The following is a 26,016-nucleotide window of genomic DNA, read 5'->3' on the forward strand; positions in this document are numbered from 1 at the left end:
AAATTTGCCCAAGGATTATTTTCCATGGCTAGGAAGCTGATTGTTTCAACACCTTTTTTTCATCTTTCCACTTTTTTTTTTTTTTTCTTATTAGTAGTTTTTGGAACCTCTCTTGATCCTCACTCATGTTTATATTTAAGGTCTGACTTTGAGGTAGGTGGAGTTATCTGGGAGAGAATGAATCTGTCTTTGCACTGTCATTCCTTCATAATGGATGGGTACTTGGGTCACCTACACAAACTAGTGAAATCTAAATACATAATTTCCTATTGGTTGAGCTTAACGTCTCCTTCCAAACATTCAAAACCAGTAATAGATTCTAGCAGCAGTATTCTGAGTGTATTACTGGGTAACTAATACTTTTGTATGTACTTATGAAGTAAAGTATACATTATACATTAGTGTTGATAATTATCTCAGGGCTGGAATGGGGTAGGTTCTTCTGGAAAACTTTAGAAGAAGCTTATAAATCAAATCTTTTTAAACAGTAAGAAAGAAATGTTCCTGTTTCTCTTTTTAAATCCAGAAAAAAAACCCAACTCAACCTGCCTAAACCCTCATTCCCTTTTTAGCATGTTGAACATGGTCACAGGACTTAGAAGGAGATGTATTTTTAATGCTTAGATGAGATGGTCAGTCACTCTCTAGGAACCTTCAACAAAATGCTGGCTGGTTTTCTGGCTTCATTAAAATCCTCGTGTTCCTCTTTTGCAAGCAGATCAGTCCGAACAATTACATAGTCCTGAATTTAGGCTGCCTCCCAACTTATAAGGGCATCTTCCCATGGTTGTTATAACAGGGATAATTGGAGCTTCTTTGCTAATCTGTCATTACAAGAGAGAGTTTGCTTGGAGGACTGCAGAATTACAGGAGCGTGTGGTGCAGTTACTGCTATTAGAGGCAGCTTAGTAAGAAGCAGTGGCAGACAAACAGGAAAAGGATGATGTACTAAAACAGCAGTCTTAGGTGTCATAATTATCTCAAAGTGAGCAAAGGAGTGTAATAATGATGGGACATTTATGTCTAGAAGATAGTGAAATTCCACCCTGTGTAATCAGCCATTCACCCTCCCTGTAAAGAGCAATTGCCAGGTACTAGTAGGACTTCAGAGTTTATCGGTAATGTCAAATTTACTGTCTTTCTATAGAAATACTATTTCAATTGTACTGCATGACATATTCTCCAGCTAATTGCTGTCATGTGTTCTCCATAAATTATTCCACAGTATGAAACAAAAATCCCATACACTATTGGCCATGACTTTTTGAATATATAGTACATTTGTGAGGTGAAACTTGTTGATATAATAAGGTCAAATATTTTTGCAGAAATGCAGTATTTTGGTAAAAGTTTTAATGGAGACATTTCTTAAATTCAGGAAGGAAGGAATGATAATGCAGAGGCAGACTAATTCCCTGTGGAAGGGATCTGTAGTAGGGAGAACACCTTCCTGGGGTACAGATTCTGGTTCTGTCAGATTTAGAATACAGACTTCAGTCTGAATCTCTGCACACTGCGTTTTCCTCAGGGTGATACAGTTAAGGTGAAGTTTCAAAAGATGGCTGGTAGTCCATGACTGAGGATAGGACTGGACTTCTTTTCTCTCCTGCTTCTGTGAACATAATCTGTTACGTGAGCTCTGGTGCTCATCTGACTCCTTGGAGAGCCTGCTAGTCTTCCTAACTAGTAGAAAAAGACATTAAAAAAAAAATATATTCTTTAGCTGAATGGGCTCATTGAGAAGCCAGGCAAGTACCAGAAATGTTGGAAAACAAAAGGAGGTATTTTCAGTCCTGGGAGGATTGGGAAGGTGGATTTCCCCTTTGGCAGCAGCAAATCATTAGACTAGAAGTGAGATATAAGAAAAATCTGCTGATCTGCTTTTTTTTTTTTGTGCAGTATCTCCTATTAGCATGGCCCTATTTTATATAAATAAACAATTATTTGGCTAGAGAACTTGTCTAGCTCTTAAAAAGGTATGGTTATGACAAAAAACAGATGTGCAGGAGAACTTAATTGATAGACTTTATGACATTTTAAAATGATCTCAGATTTGTTCCAATAAAAGAAACACTTGTGTGTTTTGGATGTATTCTTCTTTAATTCCCCTGGTGATGGGGCCAGTCTAGTGCAGCAAAATACCATTTTCTGAGCTAGCTGAGTGATTTCAGCTATAAATAGGTTCTGAATCTCTGTGAAATACTGTAAGACTGGTATGGAAAATGGCTCCAATTTCTCTCGTTCCTTCTCTCAAAATTCGTAACTCTGTACCTGTCTGAAGTTTCATGTTTTTCTACCTCAATGTAAAAGTATGGGTTTTTTTCTGTCACCTTTCTAATTTTCAGTATATCCTTTCCAGATACCTTCTTGCATCTGGACTTTTGTCTTTTTTTTCTTCAAATTAATTTGAGAGTCATTTATGGTAACATCTAGAATGGCACTTGTTTATATGAGACTGCAGACTGACATCACTTTTTCTGTTTCTTCTTAAATGTAGCATAACAAATGGGATTTTTCCTTTAATTCGCACTATCCTTTTCAATGCTCTCACAGGGGAATTTTGGTGGGGTGTCATACAAGCAGAACCACACCACTGAAGGACTAGAACAAACTTAAACGAAGCTACTTGAAGAGGATTAAGCTGTTGAAATAAAATGACTCTCCTCTCAGTCTAATTGCATCTGCTGGAGATTTTTGTCAGTGTACCTATTTATGCAGCGATAATGTGAATGAATCATACTCCTAGCCCAATTCTGTAGATAGTCTATCAAGACATTTAAGCCTGGGTGAGATGGTGTGGCCAGCTGACAGCAATGGATGCTGAGTGAGATGAAGTCTAACTCTTCTTTGTGGAGGGCCGGGCTTTTTCACTTTTTACATCCCTTAGGGATTTGTACTGATCCCTGCTCTGCTGTAAGAGGTGAAGTAGATATTGTGAAGATTGTGTTTTACTAATTTGTTTTTGTTTTAATATTTATGAGCCGCATTCTGCTCTGAAATGCATGACCACTTCTTTCACTGAAACAAATGCAGATATAGAAAATGTTTTGGGACAAGAGTGATTGAAAGAGTTTCAGCTCAGAACCTGCCATCTCAGCTACATTTTTTTTTTTCTTTGCACTGTTTGCTTCATTTTCTAATTTGGTGATGCTTTTATGTACGGGTCACAGGGGCATGAGTAACCTGAGAAACATAAGATAGTTGGAGGATTTGACTCCAGAAGAGCTGTTGAACAAGAACTGAATGATTTGGGCTGCTTCCTTTTAGATAGTAATCACTACATTTGGGGGGAGGGGGGGGCGGGGAAAGCCATTTTTGCTTACTGTATGTATGAAGTTATCTTAAAACATAATGGAAAACATGTAAGAGAAATGGTGAAACAGTGTGGTGTTTGAATTGATAGGAAATCAATAGTCAACTGATGAGGAAAGACCAAGCTCTCAGCAGCCACAGAACCAACATACTTAAAAGCACATTATGTCTGTTGTAAACTAGTTAACACAGGTTATAAAAGAGCTAATCCCCTAATGTTACTACATATAATGATTTTTTTTTTTTCCAATATGTGGACTGCCTTCTGGTCAGATAATGAAAGTAAATAATAAACCAGTAGTTAATTGTGCATAGCGGCCACTAATGCAGGGATTTCCACTTCAATTATTAATAACATGGTCTTTGCTCATTATCCTGAATATTTTTTCCTTCCTACTTTTCCTTCATCCTACTTGCCACCTTAATTTTTCTGCATTTTTGATAGAGAGCACAAGTTTTCACTAGTCACTTACTTCATTGGACATTCTCTCCACACCATAGTGCTCTTGCTTGTCCACCTTTTCTGGTGGAACAGTTGCTATTGCTGCCTTTTCTTTGTATTCACTCATAGCTGTCACAACTTTTTCTGACAGCTCATTACTACAGATATGTCACTGGATATCTCTTCTCCTTTTCCAACACTGTATTTTTTAGAGTTCTACATTAAGAAATGTTTATTTGTATACTTCACTGGGTCCCGTATAGACCTTCAGGACTGTGATTCACAGCCTCTGTGCTGGAAATTTCCACTGGACTGTTTTTAGCCTTCTCTACAAAGCCAGAGGGTTGAGACAAGAGAACAAAAATTATAACATAACAAAGTTAAAAGTTTCTTTTAAGTGTCAAGTACTGTGTTTACAGCAGATATTACTGTGGAAGTAATTGCACTTGACACGGTGGAGGAAGACAAAAACCTTCCCCCTTTTTCTATTTTGATAAATAACAAAACAGATCATGGATTCTGTATCTTCTGTTTCTGACTTTCCCCTAGCTTTTGATGCTTATGTAGTAAGCCATGTGTATGCTGATTGCATGTATGACCTGTGGTGGTACCAAGTGGGTCTTGGAGGATGTTCTGTTTGTTTTGATTTGTTTCTGGAGGCTTTCTTTGTTACAGGTTGCTGATGGTTCCCATCCTTGGAAACTATTAGAGATTAAAGGAGTAAGGAAAACACTTCTTATGCATTCTTGATGCCCTGGTGTGAAGAAAGCAAAGAGGCTCAAAGCTCTGATACAGGTTATGCAATGGCCTTTCTAGTGTCCTGGAATACGAAGACTATAAAGAGGTCCTTAATGCAAACCATTTCTCATGGCTGTGTTCATTTAATGAGCATATCTTTCTATAGGAATGTCAGCTGAAGCAGAATTTATATCTGCATGCATAGTTCAACCTTCTGAGCTGTGCTAGTACAATTGTTTGTGCAGCTGTATTTGAAAACAGATATGGGAAAGATTTGAGGTTAATAGAAAACAAGCCAGAGAAAAGGTTATCCTAGATCTATTACATGTCTATTTTCATTGCACAACTGCAGAAATTGTTGTTCAAGTAAGATGGTAAAACTGCAATTTTCAGGCATTAAGAAAGGGTAATGCAGTACGTGCTCTGATGATCGTACACACCCTTTGGATTACCTTTGGTGGAGTGATGTCCCACTGTCCACAACCAGTACATGTGGGTAGCTTTTGAATAGTCATTGTGAAAAAAAAAACAAACAGGTAAAAGTTTGTTATTTCTTACTTATACATATTAAATCATTTCTGCCTGTGTTCTTGCTGCTACAGATCGTTCATTCTACAGCACCTTTGTGCCAGCACCCTTCGTTTACACTAAAGTAAAAAACTCCAGGCATTTATCAGTTACTTTTGTTACTGCTTAAACTACAAAAAAGACGGGAAAGAGAAGAAGAAAGCTTTTACCTACAAGATTTTGGACTATTAAACACAAGGGCTTGTGTCATCCTTTTATTTAATAAAACTCCCAATTTTTCACAAATGACTATTGTAATTAGACTTTGCTTCTCTGATCTGAAACCTGATCTTCTGAAAGAAGATGTAGCTGTGTTATCAATTGACAGGTTCAAACATGAAAAATAAGATAATGAACGTTGCAAAAAGTAAATGAAGCACACATAATACACCCAAGATTATATATAATTTTGTTAAATTAATACACCATGTCTTAAAGGAAGCGGAAATACTGTGAAATGTCTTGATGAAATGGAAAAAGAGAATGTTTCATATTAATGCCATTCTAATGGAAAACCACTTAGAGCAAATAACTGTAATTTGCATTCTGATCCATGTTCTGTGAAGTGGCTTATCAGAAAGAAATACTCCATTACTTCTCTGTAAAAGTTCTAATTTTGAATTAAAAAATACTTTTCAGGTGGATCATTAGAACAATTCCATCCTTTAAAAGCCTGTCTCCCTTATCAGAGTGCAACTTGAAAAAAAATGCATTTTAAACAATTTCATTCTGTACTTGACAGCCTAATTTTTGTGTTCAGGGGTAATTATTTAAACTTGTAAGATTCCTATCAATTTTTTTTCCTTTTTGCACACAGAGACACTAAATTACTTTAGGAACAACCTTGTTCCTTTCAGAGAAGATTCTTCTAGGAGGTATTTTTTTTAAAATCTGGCCACAAACATATACTCTTTAAAAAAAAAGAAGTGTACAGAAACAGTAGTGCAGACAATACTACAGCTGATAAGGATTTAATTATTACTTATTCTTAATTTATAAGCACATTAGAAAATTATGCAGTTCAGGTCTTATGTAGATTTTGTTTAAGTCACAGAGTTCTCACTCATTTTAGTCCTATGGAATAACTCAATGCTGATTTTCTTTTTCCTTTTTTTTTTTTTTTTTTTAATGGCTGGTGATTTTGGACAAGAGACTCAATTTCTGAATGGTAGCAAGGTGATGATTTAAACGGGTCTGATTTGGAGAAGGGAGATCATTAGCAAACAATGTTGGCATTAGGAAAACTGCAGATGAACACCCCAAAATGATCAGAGTAACTGTGCATCTGAAACTTAATGTAATAGGTATAATTTATTATGAATTGGCTATGACGTGGAAGATGTTAAGATTTATGTACCATACTGCATGAACAACCACAAGTAGTCTTTACTGCAGCTGACTTTTCTTTTTGAGGAGCTGAAAACCCGCTGTGCTCATCTAAGGGCAAGGGCTTGTTATTTCTATCTCTTATTTTGACAGGCATCATGGCTTAAACAAGTTTTTACATTTGGAACTAATGAAATAGTGAATAATCACTAAAAATCAAAGTGAGAAAATCAACCTCTTTAAATTAATATCAATAATTATTAGTAGGCAGCAGTGGAATGTAGCAATCGATATTTACTTTGATCTTACAGCACAGAATAATGCTGTTGATTTGTTTACTTTAACGTCTAGCCTGTTTGTGATGAAACAAATCTTACCTGCTCTTTCTAAACTAAAATATGGTTCAGCCAATGCATAAAACATTTTAAATGGTTGGCTTATGTTCATCGCACTGTAATGAGGTGGGAAATGTATTTATCTGTAGGCATTGTATAAAGCCTAAGTATAGCTGTCAGGGTACCAGCAATTGCTTTGGGAAACAGATTCCTGAAACGTTTAAGGCTCTGCTGAATCATTTCTACTTTCCCTGTGAATGATTGCTCCAGATGTCACCAGAGCAGCCAAGTGGCCTGTTTTATAATAGGAGGGACCTGTGTTCAGCGTAGTATGAACTTTTCTGTACCAAATTAATGACTTGTGTACAACATGCTCATCTGGGAGAAGCTGTATAATAGGGACTAAGCAAATGCAGGGAACCAAAACATGTTCTCAATTAATAACCATGTCCCAAATTAATAACCATGCATTGGTTTCAGACTTAGAAGAAGAGAAGGAGGAGAGGAAGCAGCAGTCGCAGTGGATAGATGATTTAGAAACTCTTCAATACAACAGTTTGAAATAGTTTCTTAGAGAAGCCAAATTTAGATGCATCTCATGTAGTGTTCGGAGTTGAGGGTCACAAAATTTACCAGAGCCTTTGTCAGCAGCCAGGAAGAAAACAGTCATATGGTTTGAAAGACAATTTACACTGCAGTGACAGCTTCTTGCAGAAATGAGTTGTGTTATTTAAAATACACAGTCAGGAATGGATGTCATCGGGGCTAAAAAGTGTGTGCCTCCTTCAACCAATCTGTTATCTTTAAATATGTGAGCATTTGTGTGGAAGGATAATTTGGAACCTTTGTGAGTGATTGAATAAGTGCCTGAGTTTTGGTAAGGACTACTTTTACTTTTTCTATAATTCATTAAAGACACTGCAGTTACCTATATGGATTTTTTTATAATAGCCACTACCAGTTTTTATCTCCACCTTCAATGGTGAAGATGCAATTAATCAAAAGCTTGACCTTGCATAACATTGACTCTCACAATAAATAAAGTACCAATTAAATTAAATGTTACTTAGAAGATCTGAAATAAATAAATGGAATACTAATTGACAATTGTGACAACATTTTGCTTGAGTGACCAATATTTTCTCTGGAGAATGGCTATACTGGAGTTAGTAAATAAATCCAGGAACTTGAGTACATACAGTAAAGCATTTATTAAAAGAATTAGCTGAATTGACTCTTTACAAATAAATTAAACTTTTTCTTGTGATGCTTCCTAGTCACCTATGGGAGACTTCTGGAGAGGTGACTTATTCCTGTGTTCTTCTGAGGATAAGTATTAAAATTCTAGTTTTCATATTTACTTTTAACTTGGTACAGTTGAATGTCTAGGGTTTGGAAAATTTGAATCAGGCTGAGTCCTATTCGCTTTTGAGTACTAGCCCACTAGTGACATTTCAGTAATACGGGATGTTTCTCGTAGCTGCTGCATACAATCCAGGCTGTGAATAGCAGCCTTCTTTTCCCTTGGCCCAGGAAGCATCTCGCAATTGCAGCCTCTGCTTTCAGATGTCTTAGATCATTCTTTCCACTCAGATTCCAGGCCTTTATAATCCGCTGAATTCATTAGTGTATCGCATCAGGCATGCTGGCCAAATAGAACAATAGCATTTTCAGCAGTGTAGAGCTGGATTGAATGATCCATTTAAAAGAGAAGGATTGGGTTTGGTTTCCCCTTTCTGTCTACTTTTGGAAGTGCTTCTCTATTATTTTTTCTGTCAAAAATGCCTTTTTAGTTTGGCCTAAAACTCATTCAGCAGAAAGGACTAAGGTGACTGGTTTCTGAGTAGCGTGCTTTGACTTGCTCTTCACTGCAGATGCCAGGTTTTAGCACAACTCTACCATACAACCTATGTCAATACCGTTGCTTTCAAGACAGACTCATACTAAAAGTTATGCAGTGAAGGAGTATGAATTATTGGCAGACTAAACCCTTGTCTGTCACATGCTACCTGCTCCAGGTGCCTACATCTGCAGATGGAGTAGCCTGGATCGATTCCTCTTTTTGCTCCCTCTGTCCTTATTCATCTCCAGATGCAATTGATCACTACCTAGCCGCTGTCTTCACTGTGTGTCCCTCCAGTAGCCACCTGTGCTCCGTTTGTCACCTTTAGCTGACACTATTGATTGCTATTTTCCTCAGTCTCTCTTTCAAAAGCTTGAACAGTATACAAACCCACCGAGAGCTTAAATAAGTCAAAAGGAAAGAACCCCTTTCTTTCATTCTGCTCCTTCAAAAAGCACTTAAATGTGTGTGTGCGTTCTTGCTGCAGACAGATGTTGTTTCTCCTTGACTTACCTCATTTCCTGGGACAAAACCAACAGAATCTCAGATATTAACACTGGCAGCTTGCAGTCTTGTGTTTCTTCTCCGAGCCTACAGGGCATACCTTAGGGAGTTGGCATTCCCTTCCAAGTGCGTCTTAGTGCGGTGTTTATTCCCTGGAGCCTGAATCGCTGTTTAGTGAACAACCTCACTGCAGCTGTAAAGAGGAAAGAAGTCTTGTACTGAGGGAGGCTGGGGATTTTTTGAGCTTGTAACTTTCTTGAATCTCACCCAGTGTTCTGAAAGTAGCAAAGATGATGAGGAAATCAGGAAGGAAAGGTGATGTCTTGGATTTTGTTGTCTCCACCCATCAATGCTCTATTCTCTTTCATGCTATCTAGAGGCTGACATCAAAATGGCAACTAATTAAAAGTAAAAATGTTAGCATGTTTTGAACTTGAGTGATTCTTCACAGATGAGAGTGGTAGCTGTCCTCAATATTTTTATAGCTGCTTACTTTTAACTTTTAACTCTTAAGCCTACTTGAAGTATGTTTGTGTTACTAGTTAATGTTGTTGGCAGATTTATTCTGAAATAAAGTACATCCACTACTTATCTCACTTGCAGTGTTATCTAAAGTGCTTCCTCCCCCACCCCCCCACCCCCACCTTTCCAGAATCTATAATTTTTCCTTTTGTTTTAGTGAGTGTGTATGTGGCTCTGTTGCCACTGGCTTAATCAGACATGTAGGTTTATTCACTACTTTTCTTTCCAGGTGACTTTCACCCAAGTATGTTGCAATGCTACATGTAATTAAGTCTAAGTTGCATATCTATATATTTTGCTGTTCTTCTCTGGCTTCTCTTGATTTACCTTTTTTTTTTTTTTTTGCTCTAATGAGATACACAGAATATAATTAAGTTCAGAGTGTGTTCATTCATGCTGGAAAAATGTAGAGAAAACCAGTACCTCTTTGTTTCTTATTCTGTGCTCTACCTTTACAGTTTAAAATTGCTTCTCATGTTTCTGGAGCTTTATTTTTCTGTCTGTTTTGCTGTTTTGCACATGTCCTTACCAATGAATCTCATCTTGTTGATCCAGACATATTTTGAATCTAGCTGCTGCTATTTCAGCACTGATCTTTCATCATTCTTGAACCTTAAACCTCCTGGGTGCATCATGGCCAATCCAAACACTCAAGCATAGTGAAATAAAAGGAACCCAAACTATTATCCTTTAAATCTGCTCTTATATTGGGTTGTCATCTGAGCTACAGATTCAGGTTTTCCTCTCACAGCCATAACAGTAAGAAACTTTGCATTACTTTTAGATAAAAGCTGGCTTGGCCTAGAATCAAATTCCACAGCTAGTGGCTCAGTTATTGAACCGCTGTGATGGACACACCACTGGATTTAATGTAACAGTGATACGTTTCTAGGCTAGTCAAAAGTCTTTAGAGTATATTCTTCTTGTAGTGGTTAACTGGAAATGGATTGAAATCCTAGCATTGGAAAGTACAGCACTATTTACCCTGCTTACAGTTTCAATAAAGAAAAGAATGCCTTGCGAAAACTCTAGCCATTATCCTGTATATTTTATTTAGAAAAAAAATAATCCTATTTAGTATATGTTGACTCTGAGCAGCAAGAAGTCAAGCCTGGATAGTTAAAATTATAGAATGAAATGTGTAAATCCCAATTCAGTTGCTATGGCTTAGAAGCAGCTTATCTGTACTGAAAAGAAAGGAGAGCAAATGAAAATGCTTTTATGAGAAAACAATGTTTAAGAAATATATTGATCCTGGTACTCTGCTAGACATCCTTTGTTTTAAGGTTTCTGGTAAACACAACTACTGTTTAATGAAAAGGAAAACAAAAAAAAAAGCTTTTTGGGTGTCCAATTAAGCAGCAGTTTACCATTCTTAGGAAAAAAAAAAAAAAAATCTATCTGCTATATAGCAGTTGGCTTTTAAAGACAGACCTGGAATTACTGTGATTTAGAAACAGGAACATGGGAGAGAAATCCTTCATATACGAGAAGGCAAATTGTTTCATTCCTTTCCATATTTTGGAATTATTCTGGTTCAAATCCCTTGGTATTGAGGTTTGTTTGGGGTTGTTTTTCCTCTTCCATTTATTCCCATTTCCTACTTAGCTCCTTAATACCTGTTCCTCACACATGCTTTGCTTATTTTCTCCAAGCTGTATCTCTGTAGTCATGGTGGGGGTGCTCCACATCAGTGTTGAGGAAAGCAGAGGGCTGGAGTAGAACTTAGATGTTTCCTCTGAAGGAGGGATTACAATATGATAGCTAAAGTAAAATGGTTGTGCTCTAGATGGAGATAGTGTCTGTGCCTGGGAAATTTCCTTTGGTGCAAGGTCTCGGGAAAGTGTATGGCTCCCATCTTCACATGAGAGAGATGTGTACCAGCTGCAGATGATGGTCTCAAGGCCCTTTGCAAATCGATTTCTGTTGTCAGTGAGCTTTGCGTTTTTACTCTAGTTTTCTCAGGAAGGAAAGGTAGAAGCAAGAGCTCAAGCATATGGTTAGATAGTAGAGAATCTCCAAAGAGGAAAACCATGGGAAATCAGGATTCAGAAATTCTGCTGCTGAAGAAACTTTGGTTCTTTCTGTTGTGTTTCGTCCTTAATTTTAGTCACTTGTCTGGAATATAGTAAACTGACAGTTCAATTTTAAGCACCTACCTGGACATGCTGAACACTTGATAAGACATTAATGTGTGTGAGACCATGGGAATGTTGTGGTGTCTCTACATGCAAAGAGCAGAATACCTAGACCAAAGGAACAGGTTTTCCAGCAACAGAAGAGAAAGTAACTGGTGAACATCTAATTTTGTGCAGAAGTGCAAATCATTTTACTCTGCGTTCTAATCTACTTTAACTGATGAAGAAGGATGAATATTTATTTTAGGATTTGCCTCTAATGTAGGTCCTCGGTCACCAGCAAATCTCACTTTAAAAAGAGGGTGGGTTTTATGCTTTTCATGGTTTTAGCTTTTGTGAGAATGCACAGGCCAAGAGGCTCAACAGAATTTTGTTTTTCACTGTGGGATGAAATGTTGAATGAAAGATGATTTCTTTATCTTCAACAGAGCAGCAAATCACTTAAAACTTCTTTATTTGTTATGTTGAATTGTGCAAAAATTCAGCACTTGTGGATTTCAGTAAAAATATATGGAGCATGTATAAATATATGAGCATGTATAAATATTAAGATGTTGCATTTCTCTGTTATTTCTTCTCAGTTGTCTGGAATGAAACTGAACTTTGCATCCTCTTCATGCCAGCTGGCATTTTGGCTTCTCGCTTTGTCCTTTATTAGGATATTTTCCCATTTGTGTTTTATGTATTAAGGCGCAGATAAAGTAAGCAGACAAAGTATTCAAATAGATGTCTGTAATAGTGCTCCTACAATACTTCTGTTTTCTCTTTGGCACTGCTACGTGATGAATATATGGATGTTTTCAAAGCGGTGTCTTGAGTGATTTTTAGATATGCCAATCTGAGAGTGAACAAGAAATTTACCCAGTGTGAATTGCATTATGCTTTTCTCTTCAGTCCAGTTTAACTTCATGTTCCCTTAGAATATTTTACGACTTTTGATCAATCCAAGTTTTTTAATCAGACTATTTGGTTGACCATTAAGCAGTATTCCAGATTACAATTTAAAATGTTTTCATCTAACACAAAAAAGAACTGTAAGTCAGGCTTTATGCCCCAGCTACAGTTTTTACCTATACTAAAACTGGAGTATCTCTTTGTATTTGCTTTATATGAGCATTTGTGATGAAATAACAAATGTTTCTTAATAAGGATAGAGCTGAATGATTTTCCAGTTCTGTGAACAATTCTGAGATTTAATTTTTTTTTTCTGATCTGTATGGGAGTGAATCTGACCTCATTCCAAATTTTCCATAACCCTCTCTGCCCCGAGATGGGAATGCTTGGGACTCAGTGGTCACTCATTCTGTGAGGTAGGTAGCATTGATCCTGCCAGAGCCATTTTATAGCTGGCTGAACATGGCACCACAGAGGATTTCTCTCTCTAGTCAGCTCCACTCACCTCCTGTAGGAACTGGAGTTCAAGTCCTGCAGTTAAACAGGACTGAATACGGTCCTGACACTAGTCTTCTCCATCTGTTAAGATTCTCTTTAAAACTGATCTCGTTCCTGTTTTGCATTTAGTATTTCTCCTCATTTAATCAGACATTTCATTCTGCATCCAAGGAGCAATTTTCAGTAAAAATTTCATCAAAACTTCTTCTATTAAATTAATTCTTCCATTAAAAAATATTTTTATTGGAAAACAGCTGACCATCACTGTTGTCCTCAGAGGTTAATTTTGGTATATGGTAAATGTCATTTAGTCTTAAGCATATAGTGTAAACTCCCCCCGTCTAAATATCTCAAAAATTGATTTTTTTTTTCTTTTGTTTTTCTTTGCTTTTCAAGCTTCTGTGATTCGGTGGTTGTTCTTCCACACCACCGGCCATATGGAATATTCAGGTACAGTGAGTCTATATCCATTGAAGTGCACATCATCTCACCCTGGAGCTTAGTCTGCAGTCTTGCAATCTGCCTAGAGAGGAGGTGTGACAGCAGATAATTATAGTTACTCAGGTACAAACCACAGAACAAGTTGTGGCTCAGTCATGAGTATTTTCTTGATCCTTTTTGTGGTGGAAGCAGAAAAAAGGAAATAAGCTAATTCACATCAATGGGCTTGTCTCCTATCGTCTCCTGGCTGTCTATGCCAGAGCTTCTCCTGCTTTTTCCCTCAATCTTTTATCTTGTGCTTGTTAATTCTAGCGACAAATCTTCTCTCTCCTCCCTCCAAAGTCAAAAAACAAAGTGTGGAGCTCAGTTGTTCCTATTCCCTGATACATAAGACCTGTGGCAGTCCACCTCTGAGTTCACTTACTTGTAAGAAATACTTAGAAGATAAGAAAAATCAAACAAACCACCCCAGCCTTTCTCTGCTAACAAGATCAATCAGTAGGGTAAAGTATTATATGAACAAGATTACTGAAGATGCCGTAGGTGTAAAACAATGAAAAATGTAGCTAAATTGCGGTGTATGGAAGCTTAGCCTGAACTTGATTTAATGCAAAAAGTTTATAAGGTATGGAAGTGTAGTGGATATGCACAGAGTATAGGTTTTCAAACTCAGCTGCCTCTAACTTTTTAAAACTGAGAGTGACAGCATTAAAATAATCATATTGACTGACAGCTAGTGTATGTTTCTATTTTTATGTTATCCCCAGAAACAGCACAAACCTGCAGTTTAATAAGCATTCCTTGATTAAACACTCGCTGAACGTCTGTCTGCTGTAATGTGGGGCTAGACTGAGCAGAAAGCAGACATACTCCTGATAATGGCTCCTTATGTTTAAAATTATTTAATTTGATTCAAGCATGGGATTCAGCGAGGCTGAACCTGCCAGTGTAAATGTATTTGTAAGGACATGTTTTAGAACAGTAAGTGGACTTGGCTGACCTCATTGGCAGAGTCTCCAAGAAGAAATCCACTCAGGGATATGCTTTTACAATGCAAGGACAAAGTCACAAGGATGTCCTGCCATGTGCTGGTGTGTTAGGCTACACTTGCACTTATTACAAATCTGTGTGTACTCATTTAATTCATTGGTGCCAACTCCCTCTCTCGGACTAGTTCAAGGATTCTGCATAAAAATCTCTTTTGTGCAGTGTTATTTAAACAGTTCCTCCTGCAATAGAGAATTAGCCTTTGTCAGTGATGTTAAAATAAATGTAATTATTGGTGCCAGGGATGTGCGAAAGGGAGCTGTGCTACTGTTCTAGAATTGTAGGAGAGCTTAATGCATTCTCACATGACTGTTCTGTACCCCCAGCAAACTCATGCCTGGCCCTAGAGAGTAAAGGAAGATATGGAACTCCTGCATTGTTATAAAAACACTCACAAAAGCACATATTTTTTTAAATATTTAAGCAAAGGCAAAAATAAACATCACAAATGGGTAAATTTTGAAGGTAACATTTTTTAAGCAAGTCTGTTATAAAATTTAGTCCAGATTCTGGATACCTTATTGTCCTGGTTCTGGCTACGACAGAGTTAATTTTCACCTGAGCTGGGAGAGGAGCTGGAGCTGGTGGCACCTTACTGGGGGACCCAGCTGGGATAGGTTACTGATTAGCCACCAGCTGGGACAGATTACCCAAGCTGGCCCAAGGGCCATTCCACACCATGGGCCTGTGCTCAGTATATAAAGTGAGGAGGGTGCTGAGGGGAGGTTCCTGCTGCTTGAGAGGGAGCTGGGCGTCAGGATCTACTGGGAGCTATGGTTCAGTAGGTTACCTGCTTCAGTGTTTTCTGTTATTTGGTGGTTGGTTTTTTTTTTGTTTTGTTTTCCATCTCTGTTTTGTTTTCTTCTGTTATTCTCCAACTTTTTTTTTTTTTTTAATCTCAACCTATGAGTTTTGCCTTTTTTTTTCTTTTTTTGTTTACCAGTGCTCTTCCCTGTCCCACTGGGGGCTGGGGGGAGTTAGCGAGAGACTGCGTAGCTTAGTCCTGAGTGGGGCTAAGCCATGACACTTATTTAGACTGTGGAGTATTTATTTATTTTAGTAATCCTGTTGTCTTAACTTCCACAATCTCATTTCATGATAGAGTACAAATTTATCTAAATTGTAGCTGATAAAAAATATTAATCTTCCCAGATGCTTGCAAGTCTATCACTTGAATAAGTGGGCAGAGGGAGGGAAATCTGCATTGCTTTTGTGTGGAATAAAGTGTTCTGCTGGGGAGAGGGGGAAGATGGTAACCTAAATTAATTGCAGTAAGGTAAAATTCTGGTAGTTTTGAGTTGTTTTTTTTTTTTTGTATAAATTAGCCATGTGAGCTGCAAAGGATGTTTGACTGCAGCTGAATTTTTGCTGGAAAAAACACATTTGTCTTTATGTTTTACTACTGGCAAATGAACTTCAGTTAAATTTGCAAAGCTTTTTCCCTTGTTCAGACAATTTTAGTATTACAGTCTGCTTGTGTGACCAGAAGTTATGCTGAATACATTACACAATTGCTTGAGTAACTGGCAAATTACTAAGGCAGGTGCAGTTCTTACTGATGGTACTTACTTTTAATGATGTATTTCATCTAACTAGAAAAAATTTTGATGGAAATTTTTTTCACTGTTTAATTTTGAGTAGCCTTGCAATCAAGATGAGACTACTGAGTGAAGTCTCTATGTGAAGACTTGCATGGGAACACTATCCTTTCTCAACCATCCTTGGGAGTAATGCTTTTTTATTATCTTTTCCCCTGGATGTCTCTGCTCCTGGCAGGGGGGTTGGACTAGATGACCTTTGAAGGTCCCTTCCAACCCTAACCATTCTGTGATTCTGAAAAGCTGGGTGAGGTTCTACTAATGCAGGCAGAAAGAGCATTTCCTCCTCTGGTGTCAACTCTGAAAGTATTTGTTCCAAATGAGGCTGGAGACTAATGATAAAATGGAGTTTTATTAATTTTTAACATTTCCCTCTTTTCTGTGGTAGCATCTTCAAAATAATCTTGCCCTTGAGATACACTGCATGTACTCTTGATTTTTACCTTACCTATAAGCTAGCTATGAGAAAAATCCATCCTCTTTCTCTACTATTTTATTGCCTATAAATATTTTTGCTTCCAAATATATCAGATTCTCTAAGAATTCTCTTGGCTCTCTTTGAATTGCACATCGTTAATTACACCATTGGCCTATATTAGTGTTAAAAAAGCAGTGGCCTAGGTGGAATTAAAACATTAACTTTTAACAGGATAATAAACTTGCAATGGCACAGTCAATAACTGCACTTTCACATAGTATGTAATGTATTATATGAGTTGTGTTTTTCAGTTAATAAAGGTTGTGTAAAGCAAACTTATATCTAAAAATTTTAAATGACCAGTTAAATCTCAGAAAAAAAACAACTAGATGCTGCAAAAGAAGTATTAAATAAAAAGCTTGGTTTTAACTTCAATTTGGTTGAATCTTTACTTGAATGAATACTTAATTTCTCTTTAAGTAATACTTTTCTAAAAAGATAACAAGCTCCTTTCATCTTACCACAATAGAAATATTTAAGACTCACTTTTTATTTGTCTGGATAAGGCAAATTCACTAAACTATTAAGTTGAAATATGTGATCTGATGATACTACAATACCATTTATATTTTCATAAAATCACCTTGTCGTAGAACAAAATAACTATTTTATGAGAGTAAAAAAATTCCATCTTTTTTGGAACTCTGTATTTACAATAGCTAAAACCAGATGTCTGAAAGGAAGCTGACGCCTCCCCAGAGTATGTGAAACTGGACATTTCCTTAATATGTTTCAGAGCATTGTCCTGCAGTTAGAAGGACAGAGAACATTTTTTTTTTTTGTACTTTTAACCAAGTTAACCTAGGTTCTAGTATGAATTCATTAAGTTATTGTGTAGAATATATACACACATTACTGCGTAGCTATGTTTCTCCTACAGTGTATCTGTGGACTTTTCACCACAGAACTGGACCAGAAAGGGCAGTTACAAAGCTGCTGGTAATTCTCTTTTGTCTGTGAAGCCAGATACTGTGACCCACTGTATACACCGTGCAGTTACTGTGAACATGAGAGTGCTCCGCATCTGTTAAGAGTATTCTTTCACGTGGCAAATGGAATTTGCAAACTTACAGGTTTTCTTTTTCCCCTCTGAGGTCAAGGAAAAGAGAAGTGATTATTTCATAATCCCTCACGGAGTGTAGAATGATCCAATTTATGTACAATTAAACATGAATGTTCTCTTTAATTCTGTAATAGCAAGCTAGCTTTGGAGATTGGATGTTTCGGACTCCTTTAGTCCAGAAGACTGTCACCTGGGAAGGTAGCATGACAATGAAGGCAATTGCCATAAGTGTGCTGACTTCTCAAAGTCAGGTGTAAGTCAAATTGAATTCCATAAAGCCTCACTTTGTAAAATGTTTTGAGGTTTCATGAAATTACATTTTAAAAATTCAGGCTCACAAGCAGGATAACCGGTATTCAATTCCTCTTTGAATAGAGTATTTTTCCAATAACAATTTATTTGACAGAGGTATTTATAGTAGACTTGACTTTGCAGCTGTAGTAAAATACCAACATTCTCATTCCCTCTTTTTAAAGAATTTTATGCTGGGTGCACTCTGCCTGATTGTTTCTTAATTGCTAATGGACCTGAGGGCCTGACTGGTTGCAGTTGCATTAAAATAAATCCATACTCACCTTATTGAAGGCAAAAGGGCAGACTGGGTTGCTGGACAGCACTTTCCTGTGTCTCAGGACAAAGGTGTGTCTAGCTTGCTCTGAAGCACTTCTGCATTTAATCCTTAGGAAAAGTAATTATTGGATGACCCTGCATGAGGAGCTCGTGAAGACATTGTTTTCCCCAATTTCCTACTGAATTGCTTCAATTTACGGGCAAGTTCTAAGGATACACACATAAAGAATCCTGCAGGGAGTTACCTGGGGAAAAGGGGAACAAAAGAAGTTGATTGTTGTTAGGAAAGTAGCTGAAAGGCAGCCTTAGAGATGGCCTCATCCTTACACTATGTGTGCTGCATTATCACGTTTCCCATCAACTGTGTATGTGAAAAGAGATTGAACTGGAATCGGTCCCTGACTTGGAAACCTAGTAAGGTTTGATAAATCATTGTCAATACTTTATATGATCTGTCCATCTGTTTCTATAAGTTGAATAACCTTAACTTTTGTATACAAGCATTCTGAACAACTTTACACGTTTTTTTAATTACTTATTTTGCTCCTCTTTGCGGACAGCAGAAGAAACACTGTTAAGCTAAGAATGCCTTAATTATCTTTGCAGTGCACATTAATATGCAGATATTTTGTTTGGTGTGGAGACACAGAGAAGATAGTGCCAAAGCCCAGGTTTCATAGAGTTCTGGTGTTTCTAAACACTGTCCCAAATAATGCTGGTGGTTAATGTACTTTTCATAAAAAACTTGTAATGCAGATTCCGTGTGACTAAACCGCTACTAGAGGATAGTGTACTGAAGAAGTTAGTTTGTACCAGGTTAGTTGCACCATTTAAAAACAGTGATGTATTTTATATTATCAAACAATGAAAGGAAGATGTAAAGATAACAAAAAAACGCTCACAACTTTAAGTTTGGGGTTTTTTTTGTTTTTTTTTTTTTTTTTTTTTAAAACTAGGGAAACCATGCTTTCCATTCATGTGGTAGGTATAGAGAGAAATTCTCTACTGCAGAGCTGTGAAATTTAACTGTGTTGTATCACAGTTATTTTTATTTAATTTTTAACAGTGGACATAATTGCTCTCCTGGCTCAGGTAGGTCAGCTGCAGTATTTTTCTTTTGAAAATAGGCTATTGTTTACTTGGTTATTATAGTTTTCAACAGCAGAAATATTTGCTAATACAATTAATAATAATTTGTTGTAGTGTTAAACTCACTAGCCTTCTTCTCTTGATGTTTAACCATTAAAGAAATCATTAAGTATTACTGATTATTTAGTAATGGCTTAGAAATTGTGACTCAATTTACAATATGTCAAGAGTTTCCCATTTGATTTTCCCTAAGTAAACAATAAAACAAACAAATCACCAGTTTTTAAAACCTCACTTATTAAATTTGTATATACAACAGTTTCCCTGAAACTCTGATGTCAGGGAATCTAGCAAGAGAAATCAAGGTTGCTGGAGGGTCAACAGCAGATCTAATCCAGCCACTCCAGGTAGCCAAGTCTGGTTTGTGTTTTTACAGAGTAAGACAGCACTAAAAGATTTAATTTAGAATCACAGAAGGGACCTTTAAAGGCCACCCAGTCCAACCTCCCTGCAAGGAGCAGGGACATCTCCAACAAGATCAGGTTGCTCAGAGCCTCATCCACTTTAGAGGATGATGGACATTACCTTTCAGTTGTATCTGAAATGGTTTGTAATTATAGCTCAGTTAGACTCCCTTTTAGGGAAGGACTACCAGAAACTTCTTTGATTATGCATGAATCCTTCGATCTCTTTTCTACTTCTGTGTTCAGATGTAAAAATGAAGGCAATAATATGATGCGTTTCCTGTCACTACGCTGCTTTGCCATGTTATACGCTTATAGTTGTTTTCACATTGATTTAGCACAACATGGTGCTATTTCGTATGGACAGAGTTTTGAAGCAAAAAGGAATTACCCTTAAGTCTAATTATCTTTTAACTACTGTCAGAGTGTCTGATGAAAAATAATCAGTAATTGTTGTCTATGTTTTAACTTTGCCCAGCTAATATCAGGTAAGCGTTCTCTATTGGTCTTTCTACTATTGATAATTGACTTCATGATTATAATCCCATGAAGGACGAATGCATTTATCAGTCATGTTAAAATGTGTTTTGATTGTCAGTAACCCTCTACAGCAGGGTGATTGTATTTGCGGCAGAGGATGTGACCTGCTGGCTCTTTCTAGTATGGTGAAAAGATAGTTTCTGTCTATCAGCTCCAAGGGGACTGATGAAAATTCTAAAGAATTCGCAAAACTCTTTTTATCAGATATTTTGCCAGATAGTGTTGGTATTTTTTGGCACAAATATACATTATAAGAAAGTATTTAATATTACACTTTAATCTAGTCTGGCTACAAAACTAGATTATCTGCAACTATAGGAAATGTGTTGATAACATGGTTATTCTGCCTTACATGTTCTGTTTATGTTGTTATGATGGGGTGAAGCAAGCCTGTGCACAGGATATAAAAATAAAAAAAAGAAGAAAAATCTACATATTTAAACCAGGAGCTTAGAGAGTAGAACCTTTGGGCACCTCTTTTAGTGAATGACGTTTCACCTGTGTTGCTAGGGCCCTTCCCCGTGTGAAAATCAATGATGAATGAATGAAAGGGTGAATTGTACTATTGAAAAGAGATGGTCACTGGAAACTTTGTTTCTCAAGAGGTGACTGGTGTCCTGGTGCCTAGATATAAACCAGGAATGTCAGCAGATTTGCAGGAGCAATCATTAGCAGGGGAGCTGAAAGGAAGAAGAATGTTTGGAGACTGGGAATCAGGGAGAGAGAAGAGGGAGCTGCCCAGGGAGGAGAATGAGAAATCAGTGGAACATGAATGCTTGTCAGGTATTAGATGGAGCTTTTTAGCAGGAATAATTTGATAGGCAGAAAAATGGCAGAAAGGGAGCTGAATGTATGTAAAAGATGTGCAGCATCATTCACAACTTGAGGGCTGAGATAAACGATTAAGTCACATTTCTTGTTTTACCTAAGCAATCTATTCATCACTGCCTTGTTTGTGTGTGCTTAAGAAAATACTAGTGTATGTCATCAGCCACAGTAAATGAGGTACTGTAAGTATACCTTTGATTATCCTAAATAAAAAATTACTGAACCAAACTCTGGGACTTAAACCAAACTTTGGAACATGTTTAAATCAGATGAAGCTGCCAAAAAACAAATTTAAAAAGTGGAAGTTGTTGTGATGTCTGTTGCTCTGAGGCTATATCAAGTGTTTTGATATTTATTCAGTAGAATTTTGCTGTGTGATTTCCTGCTTTTCTGTGAGTCTTATCTTCAAAATTCCATTTATTCAAGGGTTCTGTTTGTTGTTATCAGACTGTTCTGTGAGAGTTTATCCTATTGCTCCCTGAAGATCAAATTTAAGCATGAAAAGAATTGCTTGTGGTTTCTGGAGTGTTTAAGGTTTTATACAAAATTCTTGTAATTTGTTTGCTTCCTTATGCTTAAGAACACCACAATCTGCTTGACAGATGTGCTGAGAGTAAAGCTGATATAAAAGTAGGAAAATATTTGCTAGGACAGTGCGAATTTGATAAAGTGAAACTTATTTTCCCACTTTATCTCACTGCAACAAGTTCTTACAGATCACCCACAAGCCAGCGGGCTCAACTATAGGCCAGTCTGTGCTTCTACAAAATATAGCAGTGCAACTTGGTTACAAGCTCAGATTTTGCAAACAGAACCACATTAGTGTTGCAATTTAGTGTAAAGCATCTCTTGATAAGGCTTAGTAGCAATGCCATGCTGATGTGTGTCTACTTTTCTAGTGTCTGTCTCGTTTGGCTCTGGCGTAGGGCTGTCTGCACTGCACAGCATTGCACAGTGTTTTTATGTCAGTACTGTGCAGTAGTTGTATTACTAGCTGATGAAAATATCCATTAGTAAAAATGCAAGCTTTCTTATTTGGGGAACAAACTTCCGTTCACAAAACATTATACAGTTTCATTTTATAAAGTTTTCAATACACTGGTGTATGAGATGAGTAGTGTAAGAACTTCTGCTCCCAAAGCTGGACGGTCTTCTGCACAATTTCTAAAATTACCAATAATTTTGCAGATCTTAATGAAAAAAATTCACATTAAGACTGAATGATAGGTCAATATCCATGTCATCAGCATATTTGCTGAATTTCACTTCAGCATGCTTTAGAGAGCAATTTACTAGTAATTTCAAGTAAATTTTAGCTAGAAAATAATTAGCTTCTCTTTGTTATAAAAATGAAAAAAGCAAAGAGCATCATTGTATTATTATATTGCAAATAATGCTATTGCTTTACAGTCCTCCTACTTTTCTTCTCAGTGCCCTTTCTGCTGTTTCGTGCTAAGTACCTTTCAGTTCTGGTAATAAAAGATGATGAATTAATTAGTGCAAATGTATGATAATTATTGTCAGATGAAATAAGCATAAAACACAAATGGTTTAAACTAATCAATAATTATGTACTATGCTCAATTTTCAATATGCAGGGCATATCTAAATAGCTCATTATAATGAAAATCAAATTATTGCACAGCTGTGTTGATTATGGAGCACCATTATAACTTTCATCCTCTTCATTTGGTTCCTGCTTAAGTCATGCTTTTGTGCCCACTTCTTAATATAGGAAAATGTCTCTCTTCTGTGCATTGATTTATAGTTAATATTGAGGCATAAAATTTCCTATTATTGTGGCTTTCTCAAGGTCTTTCACAGGTATTATACATACAGGCTCCAAATTCTTTCACCGTAATAATACGGAAGCATGGAAGCAATACGGAAGATTAAAGACAAACTTAAATGATATATGTCCCTGTGCTTGGATTTAATCTGTGCCTGAAGATATTTTGACCTAAATTACCAAATATATTGCAGTTTCATAAGAGGCAGCTGCAGCCAGCTCATTCTGAGCTCAGATTTAACTTCATGGAATATGAAACAGGTAAAAATATTTATGACCCGTTCAGTCTCCCATTCTTGCTTTGGATTGGGAAAAAGTCTATACATTTGTATTCGTATGTCATTTGATTATTCTCTTGCTTTGCCTAAAGAATGAGAGTAAAAAGCATGATTAATATTTGACAAATCTCCAAAACTAAAATACTGTAGGAGTGAATTTGTGATATGTTCTTTTTGGCATATGTTTACGTTTGTATATAAACATTAAGACGCTCTCTGATGAAGACACTACAAAAATACGCTCTTATTTGAAATCCAAGCCTCATTCTGGACCTGATGCTTGCTTGCAAATGATTTCTTACTTTATAATGAAGAGTCTACACCATAGCAATGCATGAAAAATCTCTTAAGACCAGGATGAATTTCAGTGTTCATATACCTTTATTGCTTGGCACGCAAGCACAAGAAATAGTTATTCTTCTAGGCATTGCTTTTAAATTACTGTGAATGAAAACACTAAACTTGTTATTTTGAAGATATATAGAATAATTCTAGTACAGAATGCCAAAAGATCTTGTGTTTTCCTGAGAGCTGACCGTTGAGGAAAAAAAAGTTAATACTTTCTATGAGAATAAACAGATGGCATGAATCATTTGGGCTGAAAGGAATCAGTAAAAGCAACAGTTTGGCTCCCATTCTGCCCTGCACATTTGCCTTGAACATGGTAATCCTAACCTCCCTTAAAAATAGTGGCTCAGCTGGCAGTTGTTTACCTAATGGGTGGTGTTTCATAGAGCTTAATGAAAGAGGCCATTTCCCACTCAGTGTCTGCTTGTAGGTTGTGCTGTCTCTGACTAGAATTGAAATTCATCAGTGCTAATCTAGGTGGTAAAAATATTAGGAAACAATCTGGTACTGAAGAGTCTTCCAGAAATACAAACTTTAGAATTGCTGTTTATGAATGTTGCTAATGATTTTTAGATACAAATGTGTTTCTCGTACTGTTTTCATGTTGGAGAAAAAGAGAAATGAAAAGCCCAAATCCAGATTTTTTATCTTCCTTAGGTTAAGTCTTTGCTTAGCTTATTTTGTAACAGAAATATTACCTCTTCCCCTTGGCCTTATCCTGTTGCTTTGTAGTGAATAAAACTATTGAGGTTGATGTTGTTGATCTGGCACCTCTACAATTAAAATATCTCAGAAGTGTGATTATGGAAAGGCCTCTGCTGTAAAAGTTGAACATTGAATTTTCTTCCAGGCTAAATTTTAGTTTTATTCAGTTATTTAAGAGGTATCTGGTGAGGACAAATATGAATACTAGGAGCAGTGTAATCTATAGAGGACTCAAATAACCAAGGCTGCCAATTTTCGCTCTACCATAGCTACTGACTTTTAGTTGGATGTTTTGCCCTGAATTCTTTTGTCTCTTTCTGGCATTATAATTTAGATTTTGGGTGAGGCTTTCTACCTTTATGCCTTTTTCTTGTTTAATGTTCCACTCCTGTGATTGTCTGCAGGCAAGCTTTGTCACCAGTGTGGAGTGAGGCTCAGGCTCACAAGTGTGGATGCTTGGAGAGACTCCTTTGCAGGCACATGACGAGCTGGTGTGTTGCTTTTTACTGAAATGTATCCTAATACACACTTGCTGCTAGTCAGCATCTCCATCCCATTCTGCTTGTTTCTGGGTTTCCTTTGTGACTCCTTACACTTTTGTCCTGTATCCCTTATTTTGTGGTTGTTCTCTCCTGAGGTTTTTAACAGGTAGCTAATTTGCCCACTGGTTCGAGCCTTAGAAAAATTCTGACAAGAGGTGTACCTAAATTGGTTTAGTTACTCTGCCATTTTTTAAATAGAAATGAAGACAGCTGCTATGGAAAATATAAATCAAATATGCTTTATTTACGACTTACTTGTTCATTTAAGTAAAGTAACTTAATTTAGGAAAGAATTAGAATTAAGAAAATGAAGAAACTGTGCTGAGTAATTAATTGTGTAAATAATTAATTTTAGCATAAAATTGCATATCTTAATCTGCTAACCTGTATTCCATTACACGAAAGATTGAGATAAATTATTTAGTCATATCTTTCTGAAAACAAGCTGATTTAAGCAACAATACTGATTTAAGCAACGTTAGCTAAAAATTGGAGATGACTGGAAGGCAAAAACTAGCACTGTTAGAACTGTTTGGTCTTTCTGTGTTTAATATTTGTTTTATGTTTACTCTGGAATTTACAAATATTCTTAAAGCAATTTACTGCTCAGCTGAAATAAGCTATGGATAGTCAAGAATTCGAGAACAAGCAGTGTTTCTTCCAAAAAAATGCTGAACAGTTGAAATGAGAACATTTTGTCTGGTTTCTGTAGTCTGGATGGAATTGCGTTTGCCAGGCAAACACCTCCTGGAGACCAGTCTGCTTTCAAGCAAACTCACCTGGCAAGCTGCTAGGTTTCCTGGAGCTGCAATCCTAAAGCAGCTCTACAATCTGGGCTTCAAGGGCCAGGTATTGTGCATTGGTGCAGCCTCATGATGCAGAAATGCTAGAAGCCTAAAAGTCCTGGGAACTCTGACTTTATTCCCAACTCCTCCACATAAGCTGTGAAAGTATTTGGAAGAATCCCGATGGGAACTTTGGTTCTCAGATAGCACCAGCTCTTGAAACTACAGCAGCAGGCTCTGGGCAGTCTGGCGAGTGCCCAGTCATCCAGTCATGTTCTGTTTCATTTAGGAAACAGAAAATTGACAGTTACGCATTTTATGCAGATGTGTAT

The sequence above is a fragment of the Chlamydotis macqueenii genome, chromosome 8 (assembly GCF_036417535.1).
Source record: "Chlamydotis macqueenii isolate bChlMac1 chromosome 8, bChlMac1.mat, whole genome shotgun sequence".
NCBI lineage: Eukaryota > Metazoa > Chordata > Aves > Otidiformes > Otididae > Chlamydotis > Chlamydotis macqueenii.